Below are 11,312 nucleotides of genomic sequence, written 5' to 3' on the forward strand. Positions count from 1 at the left end.
ATTCGCTTAGCCCAGTTGTCCATTTAATGAGCCGTCCGGAAGCTTCTGGATTTAAAAGCACTCGTCCCAACGGGCTATTGGTCTTGACGATAATTGTGTGCGCCAGGAAATAAGGACGAAGTCTCCGAGCGGCCAGGATCAGAGCAAAGGCCAACTTCTCGAGTCCGGTGTAGCGGGTTTCAACATCTTTCAAGATATGACTAAGGAAATATACAGGTTGCTCCTCACCTCCCGACCGGACTAACGCCGATCCCACAGCTGCTCGGTTGAGGATAAATAAATGTGCAACGGTTCGCCGACGGCTGGCTTGGACAGCACAGGCAGGGAATTTACGTCACTCCTCAGTTCTTCAAAGGTCCGATCGCAGTCTTCATTCCATAGGAACTTTGTAACTCTGCGGCGGACTTTGCAGAACCCAAGGCTCCGGTCGGCGATCTTGGAGATGAAGCGTGTCCGACCGATCAGCCTCTGTACTTCCCTCATGTTCCTGGGTGGTGGCATGTCCTGAAGAGCCTTCACCTTGCTAGGATTAGCTTCAATACCCCGTTCGGTCACAATATAGCCCAAGAAATGTCCTCCTTTGGCGCCAAACAAACACTTATGAGGATTTAGCTTGACCCCATATTTTCTGAGTGTACGGAAGGTTTCTTCCATATCTTCGCATAAAGTGGTCGCTCGGAAGGACTTGATGAGGATGTCATCTACATAGACCTCCAGGTTGTGTCGATTTGCCTGGAAGACCCTATTCATCAATCTTTGATATGTTGCTCCCATTCTTGATCCGAACGGCATCACCAGATAGCAATACGTCCGTCCGTGTAACGGGTTAACTTTTTCCCGATCCTCCCAAGTAGCGACTTGATAATAGCCTTGGTAGGCGTCCAGATACATATAAGCTCGCATCCGATTGTAGAATCTACGAGCTGGTCGATCGGGTAGAGGGTAAAACCTACAAGCTTTGTTCGATCTCTCAAGTCGATGCACACCCTCCATTTGTTGCCCGGCTTGAGACGAGCACCACATTTGCTAATCAGCTTGGGAATTGAACCTCCTATGTGGTCGGCCTCTAAGAGCCTTTCTACCTCCGCTGAATAATATTCGGCGCTGAAATCTCTTCTCCTTTGTTTCTTGGCCGAGCGGCCGGACGTGAAGCTTATGTTGGGCTATGCTAGGGGACCCGGGCAGCTCATGCGTCGACCAAAGACGTCATGATTCATCCGGAGGCATTTGACCACTTCTTCTTTCTGTTCGTCCTCCGGTCGGCGGCAATAAAGGTTGTAGCCTCCGATCGGCTGGATCCTGGAGCCTTTCGCGCTGCGCTGGATTCGGCTCGGACCCTTTCGCGCGGAGCTGGATTCGGCTCGGACCATTTCCACATAGCATTTCCGAGCGGCTAACCGATCTCCTCGCACTTCACCGATTTTGTCCTCGTGAATTTGATCTTCCGATAGAACGTCGACACTCGCTTAACGCCGGTCGCCCCAATATCACGTTGTAGGATGAAGGAGTCGACCACCACAAAGTTTGTTGTCCTCGTTCTCGGAGCGGTTCTTCCCCTAAGGAGACAGCCAGTCTTACCTGTCCGACCGGAAGAACCTCATTGCCCGTAAACCCGTAGAGGGGGTTGTCATGGGCAGCAGCTCGGCTTGATTGATTTATAGTTGATCAAAGGCCTTTCTGAAGATGATGTTGACCGAGCTGCCAGTGTCAATGAAGATACGGTGGATGGTGTAGTTGGCTATCACCGCTTTGATGATAAGGGCATCATCATGCGCCACTTCAACTCCCTCAAGATCCTTGGGCCCGAAACTGATCTCGGGTCCGTTCGCCTTTTCTTGGCTGCAACCCACCTCATGGATTCTGAGCTACCGGGCGCTTGCCTTTCTCGCCCTATGTGAATCTCCTCCGGTCGGACCACCCGCAATAATATTGATTTCTCCCCGGGAGGTGTTGTTTCTGTTCTCCTCTTCCCGAGCAGACTGCCTAGGTCGCTCATTGGACCTTCGAGAGCGATCTTCATGCCTTGGAGGGAAACGCTGTTCGGGAGATCTCCTATATGTTCGCTGACCGGACTCTTGATGCCGCTGCCAGCGGTCGGGTGAAGGCGATCGACGAGGGCCGCCCCGTCGTACGGGATGGGTGATTGAAGGCAGGCCCCGACAGTCGCGGGTGTTGTGGGAGTCAGTATTATGGAAAGAGCAAAACATTGGGGTCCATACCCTCTTTTTCTTCATCTTTGACCGCTCGGCCGCTACCTCTTGGACCACCGAGGACTTCGCATGATGTGCCCGGGATGCCTCAATTCTTGGTCCTCTTGGTGGCTGATGGGCAGCGGGTTGCTTCCGTTCGGCTTGGGCCGGACGTTCGGCATGAGTTCCCTTCCGTCGGGCAGCCTCCGCCTCTTCCACATTTATATACTCATTCGCTCGGTGTAGCATGTGGTCGTAGTCTCTGGGCGGTTTGCGAATGAGCGCGCGGAAGAAGTCCCCTTCCGCGAGGCCTTGCGTGAAGGCGTTTACCATTGTCTCCGAGGTGGCTGTGGGGATGTCCATCGCTACCTGATTAAATCGCTGTATATACGCCCGGAGAGATTCTCTTGGTTCTTGTTTGATGGTGAACAGGCTGACGCTTGTCCTTTGATAACGTCGGCTGCTCGCAAAGTGATGAAGAAATGCCTTTCGGAACTCCGGGAAACTAGTGATAGAGCCGTCCGGCAGCCTCCGAAACCACCTATGTGCAGATTCCGATAGAGTGGTGAGAAATACCCGGCACTTTACGCCATCGGAGTACTGATGCAAGGTGGCGATGCTGTCGAACTTCCCCAAGTGATCGTCGGGGTCAGTCGTCCCATTGTAAGCTCCGATCGGCGGTGGTGTATAGTATTTTGGTAACGGATCCCGATGTATGGCTTCAGAGAACTGTCGGTGAACCTGCTCGGGTGGTGCGTTCGCTTGGGGAGCTTTGCCCTTCCTATGATCCCGAACGGGAGGCTCATCGGATGAAGATCCTTGCTCCCCGTGAGCGGGCGCGATTTCTGGGGGAGTACGGAAGAGTGCCTGAGGGAACCCTCCTGTTGAAACATATTCCGGGCGGTCTGCTTGTGCCGCCCGGCCTGCTGAAGCCGAGGTTGTTGGCTGTTGCGCTCGCTCAGCCTGTGCTTTCTCCTTTTGCTGCACCACTGCCTTGGCTGCCCTCGCCTCGACTATAGTGTCAAACTCTTCTTGTGAGAGTGCCACGGTATGTAGTCTTCCAGCCTCGTCCATTGCCTCTGCTCGGATGCAGGTGCGTTCCCACAGACGGCGCCAAATTGATCCTGTCCGAACCAGGCTCAATGGACGCTGGGGATGTGGCGCTCCCTGCTGGATCCTCGAGCGCTCCGGCGAACCTGCAACAAAACCGAGCCGGGGGGGGGGGGGGGGGGGTCCCGGCGACGGCCCTCCGACGCTCAAGTTAGGCGAAGGAATAAGAAAGTGGCTGAGAAATTGGAGACTTGTGTACCTTTGGTTGAAGAAATGGAGGCCTTATATAGACCTCTCGAAGGAGCCTGAGCACACCAATCGAAGCGATCACCTGCTTTCGACCATGCCTAGGTGTGGGCCTGTCAGAAGGGCATCCATAAGACCATACTGCTACTGTATCAACCTGTCCGTGACGTGATGATGGGGCCTTTAATAGTGCCATCTTGCGTACAGTCTAATCATCATGCCTTTGCTGACATATCATATCCCGAGCCGAGCGAATAGGCCGCTCGGCTAATCACTGTTCCCTCGCCACGATTCTGGCCGAGCGGACACCTCCGCTCGGCCATTCTGTCCTCGGCCGAGCGGACACCTCCGCTCGGCCACTCGGCTCCGGTTCTTCTGCTTTGGCGTCGGAAACCCAAACCTTTGGCTGGGTAATCTCTGGCTCCGCTCGGACGGGACCCCATCTGTGGGTCCCCCATTCTTACCGCCGGATCAGGTTATAAAAAGACCCCTGGACCTAGGAAATTAACAATAACTCTTGTATTCATTTCGTAACATATTTCTGAGCGTTCAACGAGTGTAATAGGCTTCTTTGTCTACATGAAGGAGATCTTTTTAGTGTTGCCTTTTGCCTTGGATTAACAACCATCTAGGTTGTAACCAAGCAATTTCTTAGTCTCTTTTATTTTATTAATTGTTCAATTTCCTTTTTATAAGTGTGTTGCTAATCTGAGTTGAATGATTGAGAAGGGTTTAGCTTTGTATTGTACAGGCAATTCACTCCCCTCTTGTTGGCCCCATTGCTCCAACAATTGGTATCAGAACCTAACCGCTTTAGAAGGACTAACTACCGACTAAAGTACAAAGACGATGACCGAACCTAGCATCTACCCACCTAAGTTTGAGAGGGAGTTTACGATATGGAAGACGCACATGGAGGTATTCTTTAAAATTAATTTTGAATTATTGTTAATAATCAAATATGATTTTGTAACCCCCAAGGACCAACAAGGAGCTGAAAAGGAGGAATACCAGTGAACCAAGAAAGAACAAGTCGACTTCATAGCGAATGGACGAGCTGAGCTCCACCTACTGAGCATACTTCCACCCCAGGAAGTCAGTCAAATCAGAACCTATGAACCAACAAAAGATCTTTGGGAGAAGTTCCTGGAGCTTGATGAAGGAATGCCTGAAGCAAAGCTCGTGAGATTTGCTTCGAGACCAAATTAGCAACCTCTGGATAGAAGAAGGTGAATCTGTTGCTCATCTACATGGAAGAATCAAGGAGTTAAGTACCAGATTAACAAACCTCGGAGAAATGATAACTAATCGGTACACACAAAGATATGCTTTAAATGTGTTCTTGAGAACACCAGAATGAACATCAATAGCAGATTCCTACTATATCTCTAAAGACCTCAAAGTAAGTACACTAGAAAATCATTTTTCTTCTTTTAAATTACATGAGTCTCGGTGTGCAGGACAAAAAAGGGACCAAGTCAAAACCTAGCACTATAAGCCCAGAAGAGTGGACCAGATTTAGACTCACTGATTAACGAAGATGAAGCAGCCTTCATGGTAAGAAAATTACTAAGTTTTTTAAATCTAATAAATTTAATAAGTCGCAGGCCAATAAATTTGTTCTGGAAAAATGGAAAGTAAGGTGCTACAATTGTCAAGAAGAAGGACATATCAAGGATGACTACTCGAAACTGAAAAAGGAGAAGAACAAAGGGCCAAGCAAACCAAAGTACAAAAATCAGAAGGTAACGTGGAACGAGTCATCATCGAAATTCGAACTAGAGGAGTATGCTAGACTAACACTCATGACAAGTTACCAAGAGCAGAGGATCGATGAAGGGGAAGCTACATTTGAAGAAAGCAGCAGCGAAGGGGGAGCATCCAACTTCGAACATGATATGGTAAGTGAGGTATGCCTTTTACCCCCTGATCAATTGTATTCTGGAATAACTTTAATGATTAGATCTTTATGTAAACTAAAATCTAAAAATAATAATTTAAAGAAGAAAAATATGGATTTAAAAGGAAAATTAGCTAATGCATGTCCATTAGAATTGTTTGATAAACTAAAAAATGAGAATAATAGATTAAAAGAACAAATATAATCATTGAAAAATTACTATGCATGTTCAACTCTGAAAGATGTATAAAATTTAAAATTTAAAAATTACAAATGGTTAAATTGGTATATCAGGAACCATAGGGGTCAAATTAGAAAATTCCTTAAATATTATGTTTCATCAAATTTTTTAATTAATGCCATAGGAAATAATTTATATTAGATTCCTAAATCATACCAGTATAATTTAAAGTTAATTTCATGCATGCTTTAAATTTTAATATATTTTATTTTTTATAGTATTTAAACAAATTATTTAAATACCTACTTTTTATATTTTGAGTTGGAAATTTTTTCTATGCTACCTGATGATTTAATCTACAATTTTTTTTGAAATTTTCTTTTCTATTAAAATATTTTCTATATTTATTTTTAATGAAAATGGCATTTTAAAAATTTAAAATAGTCTGTAGAATTATTTTTAAAATATTTTATTTGTTTGTGATAAAACATAATGCTTTCTATCATAATAAAATTTTTTGATATTTTTAAAATTTTATCTGAATTATCATAAATTATTTTATGAAAAGTTAATTTTTAATATTAAAAATTTAAGAGAATAGATATTCGAGAATTTTAATTTTTTAGTATTCGACGATCTGCTTTTCATATCCAAAAATTTTAGAAGAATTTTCAGAGTTGAAAAATATTTTTAAGATTTATTTTCACAAAATTAGTTGTTCTGATAAAATAAATCAATTCTATTGGTTAAACTAATTCTTTTTTCAATAAAATTTTTTCTACAGATAGAGATTACTCTGTTTAAATTTGATAAAATTTTTTAGGATTTTTCAAAATAGATAAATAATTTCTAGACTATTTTTGTTAAAACATAAGATTAATTAGTAAAAATAGAATATTTTTGAAAATTATTTCTAAAAAATATTAACTTACTGATAATACTTGTTATATACCCTTATAAAAATATTTCTAATTTTTATAATAGTTTATTTTATTTTTTTTTAAATTGTTTTGATGTGATCAAATGGGTAGAAATAAGTATAAGTTAAGGGAGAGTAGTAAGACATTTATCATTTTTGTATAAATTTTACAATTTTATTGACTTACTTAATTCATTGCAATATTACTTAATTCAGTTATCATGTTATTACTTTTTGTTTAATCGTAACTTTCACTTGGGTTAATGCACATCAAAAAGGGAGAGATTGTAAGTACTCCGTGATAGTTTTGATATGGTCAACCAAATTAAGTTAGGTCCTTTGTATTCGATCTTTATGTCTAAGTGTGCAGGAGCTTAGGAATACAAGAAGTCGAGCGAAAGACGTAGCTAACGAGAAGGATGACATGGAAAAATGAGCCGATGGGCTTTGTAACGACCCGCCTTCTACTGACTAGGCTGTGAGGCCAATCGCTACATTATGCTGTGCTAAATTACTATTGCGGAAATCTGGATTGATTAAAATCTTACTAAACTGATTACTGTAAAATCTGAACTTAATATTCTAGGTGTACCTAGGAGTTGTACACATGCTAGGGAAGATAATCTATGCCTCTCGAATGTCCTACTAGCTGTAACCAGGTATTTCAATCGATCCAGGAATCGATTGGGCTGTCGGATCGATCCAGTGATCGATCCAGCTTGATACTGGCACGGAGAAAAAACTCTGGATCGGTCAGCTGACCGATCCATAAGCTATATTGCTTATGTATGCGGCTGGATCGGTCTACCGACCGATCCAGGAGTACACTGATCGGTCGGTAGACCAATCCAGTGAGCTTCTGTACTCTCTGCTAACTCTCTGTTCTAGATCGGATCGGCTGACCGATCCATAACAGACGCTAACTCTCTGTTCGCGACTGGATTGGTCAGCTGACCGATCCAGTGGCACAACCCAATTCTGATCGATCTGTAGATCGATCTGGGTTTCTGATTTCGAATCAGAACCCCTGATTTCAGCACTATTTCGTGCCCAACTCATACACATCAAGTTTATAACAGCTAGAAACATTTTTAACATGTATTAGCTAACATTTTAAACATGATATCACGCATGGTTCACTAATTCATGGCAAGCAAATGTACTATGTGTAGAATAATAAGGTTCTAACAGTTAACAAATTTTGCTGAAAGTTCTAATGCATAAATAAAGCTTGTTAGATCCCTAAGATCTTTTATTCCAAGTTCCTTCCACACACATCTTCATCGCATTGTCCTCCAGCCTCCGCTAGTCCATTTTCCCTTTACCTTTATCTGCAGTATAAGGAAAAAGTATCTGTAAGCTTAAAGCTTAGTAAGAAACCGGCTACCTCACAAAACATGCACACGATGCAATTTATGTTTTGAAAACATGCTATTTGAAATACAAACTGAATATGCTAAACATGGCATGACATACAACACATAGAAAGCTAACTGATCATGGCAATAAGAGCTAATCATAAACTATCATGTTGTATGAACAGAGGACTAAACTGATAGAAAAGCTGAACTGAGCTAATTCTAGTTAATACTAAAGCTGTATTGAATTCACCTAGCTATTTGGTGAGAGTCTGAAAACTATATACATATAATAGGTGAAAATACATAATCATGCTGCTGTTTGGGCTCGGCAACTGTACGTGCTATGCGCGCATCCCTAACTAAACCCGGGTTTGCAAGTCCCGAATTTAGTAGGGTTACTAGGTTATCTGAACCTAGGGACGACTGTGGGAGCCCAACCCAATGGATATCTAATCCAGTACAGTGCCACTGAAAAGTAAAATACTGAACACTAGCTAATAAATACTGATCTTGCTTTTACTAGGGTGTCTAAACCCAGAACTAGGTTATCTAAACCTAGAGGCGACTGTGGGAGCCCACCCATTGGACATCTAGTCCGGTAAAAGCTGAAGCAAGACTAAATAAACTGTAAAGATGCTTCTATTGCATTTATCTAAGCTACTAAAATGCCTAAATTGCATCTTACTGAACTACACAATTTATCGAACACTTGGCATGCGCTAATTCGCATCCTTTGTGTCGGAAATCGACGTACTATTAAACTAACACATGGAATTCACACGGAAGCTACTTATACTGCAGGTGAGGGGTTTCTTACCTCCTGTTCATATTTTCTTACGATTCTAATCGCTAGATTTCCGGAGGAGACGATCCTTTCGACGATCTTCTCGCGTCTATGCGTTCCTCTCGCGGAGGGGAGCTTCCTCGTGTTGAAGTCGTCGCCGGAAAGTGCCCTTGGGTGGAACCCTAGCCTTCCTTGTGGTTGGCGCCGAGAGAGGAAGAAAAGGGAGGGGAGTCGGCGGGATTAGGTTGAGGAAAGGAGAAGTCTCGTTAAAAAATTATTTCCTCACTAATTAATTCCCTATTTATATCAAGTGGTAATCTCGGCCCAACTTGAATATAAATTTAATTGTTTCCCTTTCCTTTCAGCACGACCCTGCTGGGTTCACTTGGTTACTAAGGTTCACCATAAGTCATAGGACCCGTAGGTCTCGGGTTCAATTCCCGCTGAAGCTATTTTCGTTTTCTATTTGTTTTTGCTACTCTCGCTACTCTAAAAATTCCATAAAAACATTCTAAAATTCCAGAAAAATCATAGAATATTTCTAAAATAATTTTGAGATTTTTCAGGCGTTACAATCCCCCATACCTTATAAAAAGTTCGTCCTCGAAGTTAGAATAACTCTGGGTACTTCTGTCTCATACTAGCTTTTGTCTCCCAAGTTGCCTCTTCTGCTGTGTGACTGTGCCAAATGACTTTGACTAATGGTACTTCCTTATTCCATAATTTCTTAACTGCTCGGTCTATTTTCTGAATAGGCCGATTGTCATAGCTGAGGTCTTCGCGGATCTGTACCGACTGAGGCTCAATCACCTGGGTGACATCTGGGATATGCTTCTTCAGCATAGAGACATGAAATACGTTGTGGACAGCTGACATTTCCTGGGGTAGCTCTAACTCATATGCTACCTTACCCACTCTTCTGCTGATAAGGTATGGTCCCACGTATCTGGGACTTAGCTTGCCCTTCTTCTCAAAACGCATTACTCCCTTCATGGGAGCTACTATGAGGAACACTGAATCCCCGACTGAAAACTCTAAAGGTCTACGCCGTGTATCAGCATAGCTTTTCCGCGGCTCGAGTGCCTCTATCCTCCCGGATCCGTCAGATAGTCAGTGGTATCTCGCCACTAGATCCGTCTCAAGTTCTAGTTCTTTCTGCTCACCACTCTCATACCAGCAGAGTGGAGATCTACACCTCCGCCCATAGAGAGCCCTGTAAGGTGCCATACCGATAGTGGCCCGATAGTTGTTGTTGTATGCAATTCGCTAGACTCGGATATTTGTACCAACTTCCTTTGAAATCTAGGGCACATGCTCGAGCATATCTTCCAGTACCTGATTTACCTCCGTCCGACCATCCGTCTGAGGATGGAAAGTCGTTTAACTTTGTGCCCAAAGCTGACTGTACACACTCCCAGAAGTGTGATGTGAACCTACTATCTCTGTTTGAGATAATGGTTCGTGGGACTCCATGTAATCTGACGATCTCCTTGAGATACAACTGAGCTAACTGTTCCATGGAGTAGGATATCCTGATAGCTAAGAAGTGGGATGATTTAGTCAACCTGTCGACTATTACCCAGATTGTATCAAAACCATTCGTGGTTATGGGTAATCCCACTATGAAGTCCATAGAAATGTCTTCCCACTTTCATTCTGGAATCTGAATAGGTTGCAAAACTCCCCCTGGTCTCTGATGCTCTGCCTTAACCCTCTGACAGGTTAGGCAGGTACTGACATATTGAGCGATGTCTCTCTTCATCCCAGGCCACCAAAAACGTTTCTTCAAGTCCTGGTACATTTTGGTGGAGCCTAGATGCATCGCATAGGGAGTCTTGTGAGCCTCATCTAAAATCTTCCTTCTGAGTTCTTCCTGATCTGGAACACATAATCTGTCGCCAAAGTACAACACCCCGTTAGTGGACACTCTGAATTCTCCACTTTCTAATTCTGCTAATTATTGCTTGATTTTCTGAATTTCAGGATCCTGCTCTTGAGCTGTCTGGATGTCACCAAGCAAGGTAGACTCTAATGTCATAGTAGAGAGCTGTCCGACTATGAGTTCGAGACCGAAATCTGCGATCTCCTTTTGTAGGGGCGGTGACATGGCTGCTAAAGATAATAGGGCAGCGCTGGACTTTCTACTGAGGGCGTCTGCTACCCTATTTGCTTTTCCTGGGTGGTAGAGGATGTCTATGTCGTAGTCTTTGACCAGCTCTAGCCATCTGCACTGTCGCATATTCAGATCCTTCTGAGTGAAGAAGTACTTCAGACTCTGATGATCTGTATACACTCTGCACTGAGCTCCATACAAGTAATGTCTCCAAATCTTGAGAGCGAACACCACTGCTGCAAGCTCAAGGTCATGAGTAGGATAGTTCTTCTCATAATCCTTGAGTTGTCTAGAGGCGTAGGCGATTACCTTGCCATCTTGCATCAGTACGACTCCTAGTCCCAACTTCGAGGCATCACTGTATATATCAAAGCTATCTGCGTTCTCTGGTAGCGTCAGAATAGGTGCACTGGTCAATCTCCTTTTCAGCTCGCTGAAACTGTTCTCACAGTCCTCTGTCCACTGAGCTGTAAGTGGGGAGGCTATCCTGGAGAAGTCCTCTACGAATTTTCTGAAATAGCCTGCTAATCCCAGAAAGCTTCTGATCTCGCTAGCGTTCTTGGGTCTCT

Source organism: Zingiber officinale, chromosome 9A (assembly GCF_018446385.1).
Source record: "Zingiber officinale cultivar Zhangliang chromosome 9A, Zo_v1.1, whole genome shotgun sequence".
NCBI lineage: Eukaryota > Viridiplantae > Streptophyta > Magnoliopsida > Zingiberales > Zingiberaceae > Zingiber > Zingiber officinale.